The sequence below is a fragment of the Artibeus jamaicensis genome, unplaced genomic scaffold (assembly GCF_021234435.1).
Source record: "Artibeus jamaicensis isolate MK-2021 breed Jamaican fruit bat unplaced genomic scaffold, CSHL_Jam_final contig_1998, whole genome shotgun sequence".
Lineage (NCBI taxonomy): Eukaryota > Metazoa > Chordata > Mammalia > Chiroptera > Phyllostomidae > Artibeus > Artibeus jamaicensis.
In genome coordinates, this window is record NW_026521407.1 from 5,376,159 (window position 1) to 5,394,298 (window position 18,140).

The following is an 18,140-nucleotide window of genomic DNA, read 5'->3' on the forward strand; positions in this document are numbered from 1 at the left end:
CAGTCAAGTATATGCTTTGAGTCTAATGATCAGCACAGTTAGCTTTTTGCTCTGAGAAACATTATCACATAGTTCAGTCCTTAAGAGAGGTTCCAAATTGCATGCCCATCTCCAGCAGGCCACCTATCAGATTTCTGAAGTTAAAAATCATCTCATCAGTTTTGGGTAAAGCTCTATAACTTCTCAAAGTAAGTTCAAGTTAGGCAGGGATCTGACTTTACCTGGCAGAGTAAGAATATTCTTTGGTACTTTCTTGAGATCCTGGTCTATTGTCAGGGGATAAACACCATCTGTGCAGAACATTTAATGTTGCCACTCATCTATCAAAGGGCTCATCTGTGGGGGAACTTCCTTAGTGTGGGGCTGTATTTGTAGAGCCAAGAGGCCTCTTGAAGAAGCACTGACCCAAAGTTAAGTCACTTGGGAGAACTATGACTTCAGCAATGAAGTCCTGAGGTGGAAGATTGGCCAAGAGAAAGAATTTAATGATCACCAGGCATAGCAGACTCTGATAGCGCCCTACCCAGGACTTTTTGAATCCATTTTCTCAATCTTGTGTGCCCATCCTCCAGTTTCTGCACATTTTGTGGCTCTTTGCTTCATCCTGAAGATTTCCCTTGAACACTTCAAACACTTCCCAAAGGGACAGCTGAAGTGACGGTGTTTTTTGTTGGATGGGGTGATGGCCAATGACTGACTCACATAGAAATAAAAGTTCTCTTTCTTTGCCTTGGGGTAGTATTATAAGCTTCAGGTACAATATATCCTTTAGATACAACCTTCTCGGTCCCTGTGGCTATTGAAGTTTAAATACATTAATTTTAAACAATATTAAAAATCCACTCCCTCAGTTGCACTAGCCTGATTTCAAGCGCTCATACAAGTGCTGATACAGAATATTTTCATCATCATCCAAAGTTCTGTTGGACAAGGCTTCTCTGGAGCTCCCTGAAGGAAGGACAGGCAGAGTGTCAGACTTTCCCTGAAACTGAGCCCTGACTTGGCTTCTTCCTTTCACCTGCCCCACGTCCTCTGCTCTCTTACCGGTGTCTCCTGGGCACACCTGCTGTACAAAACCTCTGTGTCAGAACCCTTGTTTCAGGAGCAGCTCCCATGGGACCTCACCTAAGCCTCTCAAGAAATCAACAGGAAGAAAGTTCAGGTCTTTTATTAGTATCCCTGACTGCTAGATGCCCAAATCTATGTTTCTTATAACCGATTTTCTTAACGTCATTCCTTCATTCCTTTGCCATAGCTCTGTTGCTCTTTACATGTGGAACTATGGACTATTGCATTTACAGTTTACCAGACATTATTTTAAAGAAAAGATATTTATGAATTTTTCATATTTGCACTACAATCATTAACAAGTAGCTTTTCATTTTCTTATCTTATGTATTAGACAATTGAAATCCAAAATGGTCATAACTAGTGGCCCAGTAGAATTCAAGGCTGGGCTTTTGGGACCAAGAACTTAATGTTCCCTCTGTTTAAGGCACTGACCTCTGAACTCTAGGGATGAGCCATGCCCAGCACCCTGTGTGTGCATATGTAATTGACATCAACATGTGTTTTCTGAGAAGGGACATGGTTCACTGGAAAGTTGAGAAGTGCATGGTCACAAGGTGACTCTAGGCTAAGATGTGAGTTAGGCCTTCACATGTTTTCCTGTAAAACACCTGTAATTGATTGTTTAGGGTCTCATGTTCTAACTCTGCCTCAACCCTGTAATTGGTCTGACCGATTTTTCTACCACACATGCACAAACCAACCTAGTAGGTCAAATGCACTCGGTTGTCTTCCTCCTCCCCCTCTTCCTCTATCTTCACCTCTTCTCCCTCCTCCTCCTCATCTATTGAGCTAGGCAATATGCTAAGGTTTTGCAGGCTTTTAAAAATTTAATACCCATAACAAGCCTAGGAGCTGGTGCTATTGTTATTATTCTCATTTTATAGATGAGCAGAGTAAGGCAAATGTCAAAGATCCTCAGTAATTATATAGGGTACAACTTATTTCCTTTCCACCATGACCCCATTCAACACAGTTTTCCGGGTCAGGTGAGGAATAATGATTCTTAACCCATCCTGTGCTCAAGCCTGTTTCACTGGGTCCTTTCTACTTAGTATATTATCTGTAGCAGTGGAGGAGATCAAGTAGCTAATGAAGAATAAGGCTAGTGCCTCTTTTCTCTCAGATTTTTTGCCTTGTGCTAACCTGGAAATGTCAACAGATTAGGTTTTATTACTTACAAAAAAGTATGTATTTCCTTTGTATGAGTTCCAAAGAGCTGTTATTATTGTTTTAAAATAGAGCTAATACTGCACTGTAATTAGATTCCCTTTGTCCCAGAAATTGGCCAGACACTGCAGGTTTATCCAAGAGAAAGTTCTTTCTAGCACGGTGAGAATAATGGTTCTCATTCGCTCTTAGTCAGAGCCGCATCTGAACTAGTGACCCCGAGGTGGATGGCTCAGAGGCCCATTACCAGCCCCCAAAGCCATCTAATGTGACAAGAGTGTTGATGGATCTGGGTTAATGCCACCCAGATATTATCTCTGAATCTTAAGCAAAAGATAAACTGCAGCTACAAGGTGGATATAAAAGTCTCTTGCTGAGATTTGTAGAAAATGTTGTCATTTTAATTAACATTGCCAAACAATAATAACCATTATTGAGTGCCGCAAAGCCAGCCACATAGCAAATGCTAAATTTCTGAGTATTTTTAAAGCAGGAAAATGCTATTCTGGGAAATGGAAAACACACGATTTTCTGTTTCTAGACTGGGCGTATCCTATCAAAGGCTTTTTATTTTCTCTTTTCAAATAAAAACTGTATGGCTTATTTTAAAATCATTCTTCCCCTGTGAATTTGCCCCCTGGCAGGTAGTACCTTAGCAAAAATTCTTACAATGGATTAGAATTGTATTTAAAAATATGAGCTGTAGATCTTGAGCTTTATGGTCGGCAAAATGAAAGGTAATTGGATGTGTTTTAAATCTTGAAACATAGTGAAATAAAACCAATTCTAGAAGAGATTGGAAGGTTTTTTTTAATGCAAAATCAAGCAACTCACCATGTGACCACTTCCCTTCATTGGTCTATTTCCTTATTCCCATAGTCTCCAAATCACTGATTTATCTCACCAATTGACCATTTATTACCTGCTGTCTCCCATACAGAGATAATGCTTAGAAAGCAAAGTGCTCTGTCCCCTTCTTTTAGCTGTTCACAGTTGGTCTCTCTTGAGCCTGGGTTTTTTGTCCTTACTCCTTTTTGCCTATGTGGCTTGACCTTCCTTTGCTCTGGTGCAGGCCTCCATGCTGCCCAACTTCAAGTTCAGGCCCACTGAACTGGTAAGCTCATTCTGATTCAGGCAGAGCAATTTCAGATTAGCTGAGGCATCAGAATTTAATAACCGCCAACACTGACTCTCCTCTTGACATGTGCCAGGCACTACTCTAAACCACTCACTTGTCTGGTCCTTTAAGTAAACCTGGGAAGCACATGTTATCTCGATTTTACAGAGAAGGACACCAAGGCACCGAGTGACTATTTGACTTGCCCAGTGTAAGTGGCAGAATCAGAATCTGAACCCAGGCAGGCTAGTTGCACATCCGAGCACCTTCTCTTCTCCATTCCCCTCCCCATTAGCCACAAGCACGTGGACCCAGGCATACCTGGGATTAACGTTGATCACCTTCCTTCCCAGAAGGTTTCTGTTTTCTTTTTTTTTTTGAACCCTGGGAGGATCCAACTTTTTAAATCACTGTTTTACTCTGTTTTCTAGCCCTTCATGGAGATCAGGGGTCTTGCCCTGTGTCTTGAATTTCAGCTACTTGATAGTTCTTTGGAATCTCTGCCAGTCCTCACCAGTGCTTTAGGCAAGGGGATGTCAGAGGATGGCAGTTGGCCCTCTGTGAATGACGGGCATCTTTCTCCAAACAGATGGATCTAGCACCTTGACTCCATCTTTAATTTGACATTATTTAGTTGAGTGAGTTCTGGCATGTCTCTTGAATCCATTCGCTTTACTCCATTCCTATTGCCTACACGTGTTTATCTAAGCCACTGTCTTCTCTCACTAGACGAATGCATTAGGTTCCCACTACGTCTCCCAGCTTCAACTCTTGGCCTCTCCAGCTCCTTTTCCATGCTCTGTTGACTGAAACTTTGGTCATTTTCATGATTAAAACCTTCATAGCTTCCCATTATTCTTAGGATGAAGCCTTAACTCTGAGATGCAGCTCATGAAGCCTCAACTGACAGGACTCTCTACCTTTATCTGGTGGTGTTCATCCACACACACTTTCAATATGTTCTGAATCCTGGGACTTTTGCAAAAATTCCCTCTGTCTTGGTGCCCATGGAAATCACCGCCTCATCTTTTGGGTCTGTGCTTATAATGTTTTTCCACTGCAGAGATTTCTCCGCTGTTCTTTCAGATCAGATCAAACCTCTTTTCACAAATTCTCATAACACCTCCTTTCTGGGTGTTTAATTACATACTGAGTGCATACTGTGTGCCAGACACTTACCAGTTATAATTTGTTGTCATTACATTATAGGACCCAAGAGCGTGAAAACTGTACATATTTGTCTTGTTCACAGTTTATCTTTACACAGCAGACATCAGAGAAGAATGAATGAGTGAATGAATGAACCACTGCATAAAAGCTCCAGCTGTGAGCAGATCAGGAAGCTCCTTAAAAGATAGCATGTGTTGGGCATCCACTATAGGCTACACCCTGATATGGGCTTAAATACTTTATCTCATTTTATATTCATAAGAACCTTATACATTAGCTTCTAATATTAACCTTGTTTTACAAGATGAGTAAAGTGAAACTTTTAACTGATCAATCTCTCTGTACATTTAATATATATAATCTCTCATATATAGAGAGAGAGATAACATGCATATAATATTATATATTGTATATAATACACACATACACACTTCTGATTCTGTGGCCAACATCATCATGGTCAAAGTGAAAAAGGATCCCCCAAGAAGTGTGTTCGAAAAGGCCTTGACTTTAGCACTGCTACACAAAGCTCCCTCATCCATGTGTACCCTTTAACTCCCTTCAAGAGTGGCTAGGGGCTGCCTGGAGGACATGAAGGGGCAAAACAAAAACCCAAAGTGGACTTTTGTTTCTATCTTGAGTTCAAAATCCCATTGGTTTGAAACAATTTCCCTCTGGACACCTGTCCACTGACTTCCCACCTCTGCTTCAGGCACTTTGAGTCAATGCTCTTTGATGGGCTGGACACCTGTGTGGGTTTAGCTCGTGACATGGTCAGATGCTATGCAAAATGCCGTGCGGCTGAGGTGGCGGAGACAGGAAGCAGCCTGCACTTGGTCAAACATGTGTCTGTTGACAAACCCGGGACTTTGTAGCAAAATTGAAAGCTCTCGGTTCTTATGGTTTATCCAATGAAAGTGAAAAACATTTTATTCCCATCAAAAATAATGCTTAGCGTCAATGTGATAAAGCATTTGAAAAAATGTTTATTTTTCATAAACATGTAATTGCTAATTATGGGAATCACTAACAAGGAAGCTACAGAAATTGCTTTTGTTGTGTTATTTTGTTTTTTCTTATCCCCTAGGTTAATTAAGTTTTAAAATCCATAACTCGGAAATTATCAAAGTGTGGCACGGATGCTGGAATCCTCCAACACATTTTAAAAACACACGTTTGGTTACTTTGAGAATGTTAAGCTCAGGCCAGTACATTTTATTATGGATTCAGGCTTCCTGTGCTCTGTATTTTTTTAACTTAGTAAATTGTTAGGGTTTTTTTTGTTGTTGTTGTTCCTCCCCACTGTGAATCTTATCTTCATTTTTTATAAGATTTTTATTTATTTATCTTTAGAGGGGAAGGGAAGGAGAGAAATATCAATATGTGGTTGCCTCTCGTGAGTCCCCTGCCAGGAACTGGCCTGCAACCCAGGCATATGACCTTACTGGGAATTGAACTGCAATCCTTAGGTTCGCAGGACCGCGCTCAATCCACTGAGCTACACCAGCCAGGGCTTATCTTCATTTTTTGACATCAGCTAGCTCAGTCACTAGGTAATGCCTCCAAGAATAATATGACCAGGTGCACTGAAGTCAGAGTGACAGATGTGTTGTGCAATTACATTATATCTAACAAAGAACTGGTGGCTTCTCTACATCCAAGAACGATCAGACAGCTGTGGCCACATTTGATGATTCACCTGCGTGCTCCGGTTGGGATGGCTACCTCAGCCCGACCAGTGGCTATCCTGTAACTTTTACCATTCCTAAATGAAGTGCTGTCTAAGGTAGATTTTCATATTCTTGACAGATTGTATATTTAGCAATCTACAGCACTTCATTAATAAGGCATTGAAAAGGAGTCTGTATTTAGTGAAACAAGATACATGTCTGTTAATATTAGATCTTCACAAGAAGTATCATTATGCGCATTATAGTTCCTATAAACCTCTCAGGGTGATTTGAATAGGCCACTTTGTATTTCCCTCACTATGCCGTGAAGTTGATGTAGGCGGGAAGGAAGATGCCTTTGTTAATACAATCAGTTGAAAGATGCGTAAAGAGGAGGAATGGAATTAGTTTATACTAATCGTGCCTCCTTGACTCTTGAGGTGCCACCATGTATGTAGTTAGAGAAAGATTTCTCTTCAAAAGCTATCCTTCCAGGATAATAAAAACAACATTTCAAAAGCATATAGATGAGTTTTTGCAAGAAGGTAAAATAATGCATTATTAACGATTCTGCAGCTTCTTGATAAAAATTTCATGATAACTCTATGGTATTCGTCTAACCTTGCCTTTTAGCAATGCAGAAACAGGAACTCTGCGTATTTTAAGTTGTAAATTAGTTTTCTCTTATTGTCTCATTTAAACAATCTTCTCCAGAAAAGACCCAGAGGTGCCAAATGATTCCAAATTATAAGGTACACGTTTTTTTCCCTCCTTCGGAATTACTGTAACTACTATATTAACATCTCCTTTGTTGCAAAGCTCTTTGCATTTACAGAGGTTACTGTGTTTCTCTAAAACAGATTCTCTGTATCAGTGGACAGAGGAAGCTGAGAACCGATCATAGCCTTAACTGGAAAGCATCGACAAGTGCAATATTTACAATGCACAGAGGAGGAAAAGGGAGAGTGGAATGAAAATTTCATATCGGCACTTGCATCTATTATAGAACTAAGGGATGTGACTGGTGAACACAAAGAATGCTCACTATGCCCTCTCTGTCTTTGGGTCCTGTGTTTGCTCACTTCTATTCTATCACAGACACATAAAGAAAGGGGGTGAAGAGAGGAACCTACTTCCTTTGGGCACTTTTTAACGTGGGTACCATAAAGCAAAGACTGTATATCAATTTTCCATTGAGTAGCCATCTTCAGGCATTGTGACTCTGTTGACTGCAAGAATGTGCCCTCTTGGTTTATTGATTCCACAGGGATGGCAGTGTCCTATCAGGCGCATGGTCCCCGGGAGCTACCTGCCGTCGCTTTGCTGGTCAAAGCCACCACCTAGCAGCCCAGGGACTAAGGTTTATGGAGATGGACAAACTAGGAAGCATTTCACTGAGGCACTAGAGCAGAAAAGAAAGCTCAGGTTTCGCAGTCAGGAGTCCACACCAGCATCACTTACTACGGAAGTTAAGTAAATTATTTTACCTTTTTCAAAACCTCCACTGTCTTTCTATAAGGACTGAAACTGAGATGATTAAGTCTAAACATCAATGATTTAAGGTGGGTGAATAGCCTTACATAGTGCCAATCACAAAGGCGGTTCTCAGGAAGTAATAATATATTCACTTTTCAATTTATCTACCTCTGGAGAGCTATTCTGCTACATAAAAGATCAGCACATATTAATTGTATTTCTGTGATTATGCTGATTGGCCACAGACTCTTCATTTGACCTCCCTATAATTTTAAAGATCAACAATAGCTGAGATGCTTCATGTAGAAAACATAAAGTAAGTTGTTAAAGCAATAAGATGTGGCGTATTATTTAGCAGAGAATTTACTCAACCTAGAAACTGGCAGTCTTCCCAAAACTGCCAAGCAAGGGTTTATGTGGCCAAATGATGTGTGTATGCACACACATTTGATTGAGGAGATGAACAGGTAATTTGTTGGGAATCATTAAATAAGTGTTTGGATTTCTGTGTTCCATGGTGGAGAACTTTGCGAAGCAGTTCAATGAATGAAACTCAGGGTTAATATTTTGTGAGAGAAGATAGACGTGGGATTTATGAGGAAGGTCACATTGACGGAAAATAGCTCTACTAACAGGAGTGATTCAACAGCAGCCAGTTGTAGGATAAACCTCTCTCGAAATCTGTGGAAGGGAGTTCACAGGTAGGTTAAAGGAGAAGGAAGAGGGGGGGCGTTAGAGATACAGGCATCATATCAATCTCAGCACAAGTATTAAAGCTCAGTTGCCCAGTCAGGAGCCTCATCTATTATATTCTAATTAATCTGTATTTTCACCAAGCTTTCTATCTTCCCTGCAGCATTCTTCTTTTTTGAGGAATCATTTTCTGGTCTTCTCATCTTCTCTAATGTTAACCATTATTGGCATATGAGTGAAATCCCTTTGATGTTTTAAAACCTAGTGGTGTCTGGGTGGGTTTGCCTACTTGAGAAAGCGTTGTCAAGTCTGCTCTTCCCTTCCTTTGCCTTTACTTTTACTAAAGTCATCAGTGGACCAGTTCTGTTGCTAACCAACCATCACTGGGTTTCCACATCTCTTCTCCGAAATGAAGAACCGCCATTACTGGTTTAGGACAGAGATGACTGGGCTCCATGCCCACATCTTACTAAATTTAGTGTTATATTTCCCACTGGTATTTTTTCAAAGCCACCCAGTTGTTTTCAGTGTGTGATCAAGTTTGAGAAACATTTCTGGAGGATAAATTATCTGACAATTTTTTTTTTGGTAAAAATAACATTTATGGCAATTAGAATGCAGTGGTTTTTTTTGTTTGTTTTGTTTTGTTAAACAAAACCATACCTCTAATTGGGTACGGCCACATCCCTGGTTTATCCACTGCTTAAAAGATGAAGTTCAAACTCAACTTTTTGTTTCTGTCCAGCCTCACTATCTCAGTTTTCTTCTTTTGACTTATATTCCCGTAATATCAATCTGGTGGTAGACTCCCATTTATATTCTTCTAATTCATGCCTTTCTCCACCTGAAATACCTTTAGTCTTCCTCCTACTCTCCTGGTTCTTATATCACTCCATGAAATCCCATTTCAGATGTTCCTCTTTTGGGAAATGTTCCATGATGCTTCATATAACATACCTTCCTTTAGTAACCTTAAACCTTATGCAGATTGAGAGTTGTATATGTCCTTTGCTGTAATTTATTTACTTCTGCAAACATCTTAGCCTGCGAGTCCCTTGAAGGTAGGAAGACAAAGGGCATTTGTCTTTGTGCTTGTGTGGGCATGTGCATACATAGTAGGTGCTCAATAAATGTTTATGAAATGAACTATATTCCTGTCTTTATACATTTCATTTAAGTAAAAAAGGCACTGCTCAGCAGGTCGGTGTCTCCTGCTCCCTAAAGTTACCACTTTTTGTGTACCACAAATTAGGCCCTTTGTAAAAATCCAAGACTTTTCTTTTGCTTTTCACTTCTTCATATTCTCTTCATTCACCTCAAAGGTAAGTAGCTGAAATAAACATTGTATTGAGGACAGAGACAAAGGAAAGGTCACCATGTTCCTTCCTTCTTTTCCTCCTTCCCTCCTTTCCTTCATTTCTTCCTTCTCCTTCCCTCACTCCTTCCTTTGTTCCCTCTTTCTTTCCTCACCTCTTTTCCTTTTTAATCTCTTTGCTTTGAGCTTTTCTTTTTCTAAATTTAAAAAAAACATTCAGACATTTTTTACTTATTCATTCCGCATACCTACTATATGCCATCATTATACTAAACACCAATAAGTCAAATATAAATAAGTCATAGCCTCTACCCTCAGGAAGTATGCATTTTATGAGGCAGACTGATATATGCAAATTATTGCCTTGTGTGATAGATGTTAAAATGTATGCATTGCAAGCTACTATGAGAACATAGGAAAGCAGACAGAATGCCTCATAAAATAGAAAAAATCTTTTAAAAATGAAAAGAAAAGAACAAGCAGAATCATTTTGATTTGCAACCAAATACAAGTTTCCTGCTAAGCGTTGCTTTCTTCACATATATGAAGTCGTGCAATTCTTATAATTACTGTACAAGGTGAGAATTATGATTATCTCCATTTATTTAGATTTTAAAATTGAACTCTAGGTAAATTTGTGTGGCTTTATAGTAACAGGGGAAGTCTTGTCTTAAGTAGTATTATAAATATTATTATTATTTGCAGCTTTCAAGTACTACATGCTACTTGGGGGTTGAAGATAAAGGTGGATATTGTTGGCTAAATTTATGGAGAGTTAAATTATTTCCAAGTACTGTCAGGAACATAAGTCAGCTGACAGTGTGGCTTCAAACCACAAGGGAGTGTACTCTTGGGCACCTGAGGCTAATTCTGTGGACCCAGACCTGTGTCCTATGATATCTCTTGCTTTACCTTTCTTTCCATCTCTCTACTTCTAAGCGATGCTTTATTTCTTGTCCACAGCTCATCTTGGGGCATATCCTTAAATGGCATCGAGTTTCCCTCATAGGTGCCTGGTGTAGCCCATCACTACCTGGGGAGCCAGCAGGCAGAGAAGCAAAGGAGATGAATGAGTCCTTACATAACTTCGCAGTATTTGCTCTTCCCAACCGCTCTGTTCCTGGCTAAGGCAGCGTGGGGAGCAATGATCACAACCCATAGAAAGTCTGACTGCCTTCATCGTTCTTGGAAAAACAATTTCAGCACACTCATTAGAGCCAGAAGAATTTCCCTTCTCCAAGGGGATCACTGAGATGGGAACATTGGAGTAGAATCTAACAGAGGCCGAGGAGCTGGAGGAGTTCCGAGGGGTGAGAATGTAAGATAAAGAGTTTTGTTTTCATTGTCTCTTTGGATAGTAAATAAAGTTTCTTTTGATCCAGGTAACGATGACCATCCAGAGAGAGTTAGCCTCTTGACTTTATGAGGTTTCTCCCTATGTGTTGAATTAAACGATAACATTAATAGCCCAGCTCTTTTTGAAAGGTTTTATTCATTTATCTTTAGATGAAAAGGGAAGGAGAGAGGGAGAGAAATATCAGTGTATGGTTGCCTCTCATGTGTCCCCTGCTGGGAACTGGCCTGCAACCCAGGCATGTGCCCTGACTGGGAATCAAACTGAGATCCCTTAGTTCACAGGCCTGCACTCAATCCACTGAGCTACACCAGCCAGGGCTAATAGCACAGCTCTTTGAATAGACACCAAAGTAAGACTAAAGTTTTGTAATTATCTTTTGGGAGCCATAGAGGCAAGACAAGGAGATTCTCTACTCCTGTTCATGCTCAGGTGGAGTATATCAGACCTGAGAGACCTTGGGTTCCAAGACCAGGTGAGTCTGGGAGGGTTCCTAGTGGTTCACAGATTATGGAAAATAGCATTGAGTTTTCAGTGTACCCTGCACCCCCCACCCCACCCTGTACTGCTGCTAGTGTGGGTGGTGGGAATGAGCTTTGATCCCAGGGACATGTGTCTGAGATCCAGACCCACCAAGCAAACAATGAGGAGAATAACAGTAACCATTTGTCTCAAAGGAAGGGAAGTTACTTGAACAACATAATAATATAGCCAGATTTTTCTCTAACCCAGCCACTCCTGCCATCGCTTAGAAAAATGGCAGTGCATGTGTGTATGGAGGCAAACTAGAAAAGGAGACACTCAAAATATGTATGATGAGGCCCTCCAGGCCTAGACATAGAGGGATAGGGACTCTCTGCTGTTCAGCACAGGCTGGCACTCAATCCACTGAACCAGCCAGAGACCATCTATTGCTTCTTAATATAAATACATTTTAGAGCTTGAGGAGACTTTAAAGGGGAAGAATGCAAAGGGAAAGAGAAGCATCATAACATTTATTGAGCATATACTATGTCTTGGTACTCTGGTAAACTTTCTAGTTATGTGAGCTCACTTAATCCGCACAAAAGTTCTGTAAGATTTAGGGTTGGAATGCATTTCCAGACATAAAGTTAAAGGATGGGAAAAGTTAAGTAATTGGCTTAAAGCCATCTAATTAGAAGATAGATCTGTGTTGTGAGCTTAGAGAACAAAGTTTTCTCCTTTAAAGATGGAAAAAATGGTTTGAAAAACAGGGAGAGAAAGACCAGCTGCAGGCCAAGTTGAAACTAGAGCTCAGATTCTATGACTCCAAGTAAGAATTCTTTCCAACCCACTGTCTCTATTGGGACTGTTACATGCCTAGAAAAAAAAATTAGTATGAAAGTGTGCAAGTGAAATAAGAGAAAATTGCTCTTGCCACAAAGGTCCCCATACGGTGACTCCTTTTCTTTTTCCCTGTACCTGGTTACAAAGTCTAAACAAAGGAACTTCAAAAAATTTTAGTCAAGGCTGTAATATCCCTGGTAAAGTTCTCATGATCTCACCTACAAGTGGAATCTAATCAACAAAACAAACAAGCAAGAAAAATATAACCAGAGACATTGAAATTAGGAACACACTGACAGAAACCAGAGAGAAGGTGGGAGGAGATATTGTGGGAACAAGAGGGAAGGGCTTTCAGGAACATCTATAAAGGACTCATGGACAGAATTATGGGGGGGCTGGAATCAGGGGTGGGAGGTCGAGATGGCTGGGGAGTGGTGGTAGTGGGGAAATGGAGACAACTGTACTTGAACGACAATAAAAAAAAGTAAAAAAAAATGTCCTTACATAGCCTTCATTTTTTCCCATGCAATGCCTCTATCCCCTGCTGAGTATTATTAGATTTTACAAACTATTTGACATGAAACTTGGCCCCTGATGAAATGATGCAATTTTGGATTCTCTTGAAGACTTGCAAGACTAGAAATAGATTTATAATGCCACAGCTCCTTACCTTACTTGAAGAAATCTGCATGAATAGACAGTAACGTTGCTCTTGAGATGGGAATTGTTTTGAAGGCATACATAGAAAGCCAATGATAATGCCATTTCATTTTTCTATCTTTTAACATATGGAAGCGTATGTGAGCACAGAGAGCTTCAAGATGAGGAAGAGTTTAAATGATTGTTCATTGATTAATTAATTTAGTAACTATTCAAATCTCATAACATCTTGTTTTCTTCTTATGTTTGCAATTAGGGAAGTCTGAGCTGAATTTGCAGCTCTTCTTGGGTAAACGTAGAAAATGGCGCAGCCTGTGTTCTTTATTAGTATTTGTTCCTCTGGTCTTGACATACGTAATTTACCCTCATCTTTCTATTCTGTCATTTAAAGATATTGATATTTTGTATCATTCTTAATTAACTACATTTATTTGCCTTAATTTAAATCCTTTTGGAAAATAGAGGAAAATAGGTAGAGAGCAAGTTAGCAAACAAGCAAACAAGCCACACTTACTCCACGGCCTTGTGTCAAGCAGGGGCAGTTTTTCGTTTTTATAGTTTAACAGGAGCAACTTCTTAAAGGGATTTAAAATTTCATCCTGTTTGGCATGGCTCCTAAAACTTTAAAGCATTCTCTGCTTTCTGTTTTGAAATAAGGATAATGAGTTGGATAAGCTTAGTGGAATTGAGTAGCAATGCATATGTGATATGTTACTGTCACATTTGTGGAATATGAAGTTTGCATCGTGGTTGAAATTAACTCATGTATTCTAATGAAAAATGTGGCTATTGTTTGGCCAATTATTATTTCACTGTGTACATAGATCCATTCTCTGTGTCTGTCATTTTATCACTGGTTTTTGATCACCTTAATTTGGAATTTAATTTTTTGAATGGTGATAAAATGATATGAAACATTTTGCAATGATTGTTAAGTAGCCTAACAAGTGTTATTAAGCAAATATAGAAATTAACTCATAAAATCTATGAGTCATATAATCTCTTGAATAAAAGTACTAATTTAAGAGCTCAGTTAGTATAATCTAAGAGTTTTTTTAAAAAAACATTTTTATTATTATTCTTTCATAATACCTGTTCAAGATAAGCAATATGAGAAGAAATATGTGAGCTTTGAAAGGTTTTACAGTATTTTCAAGCTATCCATGGATGGACTTAGAGGGTCTTATTCTAAGTGAAACAAGTCAGTTAGAGAAAGACAAATAGCGTATTATCTTACTTATGTGTGGAGTCTAAAGAACAAAACAAATGGACGGAATGGAAACAGTCTTATAGACACAGAGCGGGAACTGGTGGTTGCCAGATTGGGGGGGGGCAGAGCACTGGGTGACAGGCGTTAGGAATAAGAAGGACAATTGGGTAGTTACAAAATAATTATGAGAACATAAATTGCAGCATAGGGAATATAGCCAATGATACTGTAATAACTATGTGTGGCACCAGGTTGGTGCTGGGAATATTGGGAACACTGTAAAGACACGATTGTCTAACCACTGGGCTGTACACATGAAACCAATACAAAATAATCTGTAATTGAAATATATATATAATTTGTATGTAATAGAGTCTCTTGAAAATGAAGTTAAAAAAGAGGATTGGCTAAGAAAAACACTACCAGCTACTTCTTCTACAATTGACTAAATGTATAGAGTGCTTAATTTTAAAAGAGATATTCACCTGATAATCATGGTAAAATACACTCAATTCTAACTTCATCCTTTCTAATATTAGGCAAAAAGTTCTAAGACATAACTCTCATAGGAAACTGTAATTATACCATCTAAACCTAACCCTCATTCTACCACTAATCTTAGCCTAATGCTAGTGCTGAACCTGGTGGAAGCTTTTTGCACTAGGATTAACATCTGCCCTCATGCTGAAGCTAAATCCTACCTTTTCTTAACTTTATCCTTAATATCTGCATTGATACCAAACCTAGAAAGCAAATACGTTTTGAAGTTACGTATAAATTCTGATTGGCCGTGTTCTCTCTGGGTCACTTTACTGAGAAGGATTCTGAGGCTTAGCAGGAAGGAGCTCTGAGGTGAAGGAACATTCTCTGTCCTGGAAGGTGATGCGGGGGGGTGGGGGGTGGGGGTGAATCCAGGCATTTATTTACCTTTCCTCCCCTAACTCACTCATACCCTGGTCTGGACTCAGCTGCCTAAAGGCAGACAGATCATGCTGTCTGCAGACAGACCATGCTGCAAATCATAAGTGAGAAAAAGAAGTTCCCTGCTTTTATTTGAACTATGGTAAAAAGATGGGGCTCATATTTCTTACCAAGGAGTGAGTTTTCTTCCAGAGGGAATTGTAGGAGTTCTTTGAGGAGGAAGTTTTATTTTGGAAAACTTTGTAACGTGTTACGATGATTCATCCATTCCCTACTTATGAAAGAATATGGATGAGGAATTGGAATTTAAAGTCTCAATGCTCCCTTCTTTTCTGAAAAATTAAATGTATTGGGGTGATATTGGTTAATAAAACTACATAGGTTTCAAGTGTACATTTCTATGATACATGATCTGTATGTTACACTGTGTGTCCACCATGTAAAATCTCCTCATCATTGCCCCCTTCTTAACAAGAGAGTGGCTGAGTTCCACAGAAACCACAGCCATTCTGCTAGCAAGGGGCTACTTTCCCTCCATTTATTTCTCTAGGAGTTTTATTTAAAACGTCAGATGTTTCGTTTCTGCCAGTTGTTAATTTGACACAATCAATGGGTATTGCAGAGTATATAAGGATCATTTCTACAGAGCAATCAATTTTTCTAAGCACATGGGACATGATCTTCAAATAATGGTTAGGCAAATTATTTTTTAAATCGGTTTCATTAGAAATTTTGATCACAGACAGAGCTAGAAAATAATAAAATGATGAACTCCCAGAAACTCTCAATCAGCTTCAACAATCAACAATCCAGGCTAATCTTGTTTAATCAGTTACATACCCCTCTATGTATTTTGATTTAAATTTTAGATATCATATTATGTTATGTGAACATTTCTCTATAATTTAGTGACTCTTGATTTTTTAAAATCAGCTTTATTGAGATGTATTCAAATGTCATAAATTCACTGATTTAAAATGAACGATTCAGTGCTTTTTGGTGTTTTCTTATTGAGTTGTTTTAGAATCACCACCATCTAATTTTACAGCACTTTATCTCCTCCAAAAAGAAACCCCATTATCATTAGCAGTCACTCTCCAATTTAATCCCACTATCCAGCCCTAGGCAATCACCAATCTAATTTTTTTCTGTATAGATTCTATACAGAAAGTATATCTATTCTGAACATTTTATATAAAAGGAATCATAATATTTTATTTTTGTATTGCTTTCTTTAACTTAGCATAATATTTTCAAGATTCATCCATATTTTACCGTGTATTGGTACTTTATTGGTATTTTATTTCTTTTTATTGTAAATGATATCCCATGGTATGGATATATTACATTTTGTTTATCCACTCTCATCAGTTGGTAGATATTTAGATTCTTTTCAAGTTTTGACTACTAGAATAGTGTTCCATGAATATATATGTACACATTGTTTTGTGTGGACTATTTTTATTTCTCTTATGTATGTAACTAAGAGTAAAATTGATGTATAAGAGAGTTATACTGTTTTTAAAAAGGTTAAAAATCTTTTAAGAAACTGTCACACTCTTCCAAATAGGCTGCATCGTTTTATTTGTGCCTTTTGCCTCTTAATCCCTTGAACTTATGAATACACTTGGCAAAAAAAAAAATCACTAAAATGTTTATTGAATTAAATTGATTCTTAGCTATAAAACATGTAGTGTTATAGAAAATCAAGTCTAGTTGCTAGGGTAAAATTACAGGCCTAAAGCATAAAATTACAGGCCTAAAGCACTAGTACAAAGATGCATTTGTGGTCATTAGATAAAATAGCTGAATCTGTAAATATTTGCCCCAAAGTAGTTTTCTTGTCACATTCTTCATGGCTTTAAGGAGGAAGATCCCTTAAACAGTGGAAAGCAATGCAATAGAGGAATGTTTCATTTTTTCAATTTCATTTGTGCTTTGGTAGTTGAAGACAAACCATTGGAAAAAATGGTAACAATGATAATAAAATCATTGAGCCTAAAATGACTTGGGTGTATGATTGTGGAAGCCACGGGCCTTTTTCTCCAATAATACAAGTTAATACAAAGCACTCTGATATGCTGTTGAGTTTACCTCAGAGTTTTTTTTAAAAGTCTATATAAGAATACTATCATGATGATTGAAGTATAAAGATTTTAAGAGAAATGATAGGCAGATTTTAATGATTAATATAATTTTCATACTCTATGCCCTCTAACTTCAAGATTGTAGCACATTTATATACCATTATGCGGTGATATAGGATCAGAGAATACTTAAAATAAGCATATCTGCTTGCTGTTTACATTTTTTATTCTCTTTAAGCACTACTGTGGGATATTAAAATACACTGCAGTCCCTTTATAGGTATATAAATGCTGTGGGTTAAATTGTCCAAAATAGTGTATGTCTCAAGTATTTGATATAAAATGTATGCTGTTTATTCCAAGGGCAATAGTAACTCAAAATTTTTATTGTCACAGATAACAATAAATGCACTTTTATTCAAACTGAGATACTTAAGAACACAGTTTTCCCATGTGCTTTAAAGAAAAACTTTTTTTAAAAGCAGAATATTTTCAGTTATATGGTGAACACCTCTATAGGTGAAAATCCATACTCTGTATGCTTGCTTCAGCAGCCCAAATGCTAAAATTGGACTGACACATAGAAGATTAGCATGGTCTCTGCACAATGGTGACATGCAAATTCGTGAAGCATTATATTTATTTTTAAATCATATGTAGCCCTGAATGGTTTGGCTCAGTTGGTTGGGTGTTATTCTGCAATGCAAAAGGTTGCTGGTTCCATTCCTGGTCTGGGCACATGCCTGGGCTGCAGGTTGGGTCCCGGTCAACTGACCAGTGTTTCTCTCCCATTGATGTTTCTCTCCCACTTTCTCCCTCCCTTCCCCTGCCTCTAAAAATAAATAAGTAAAATATTTCTAAAAATTGTATGTTGCCAAAGAGATGTGCTCAAAGTTTAAGAAAAATGTTTAAAAAATAGCT

The 18,140-nt window shown here is 38.4% G+C and overlaps 1 non-coding gene across 1 annotated transcript; it reads left to right on the top strand.

Moving 5' to 3' along the window:
* The first annotated feature begins 17,759 nt into the window (after positions 1–17,759).
* On the top strand, positions 17,760–17,864 carry LOC119037459 (U6 spliceosomal RNA). The gene has a single exon (XR_005080198.2). It is a non-coding gene; the product is annotated as a U6 spliceosomal RNA (small nuclear RNA).
* The last annotated feature ends 276 nt before the right edge of the window (positions 17,865–18,140 follow it).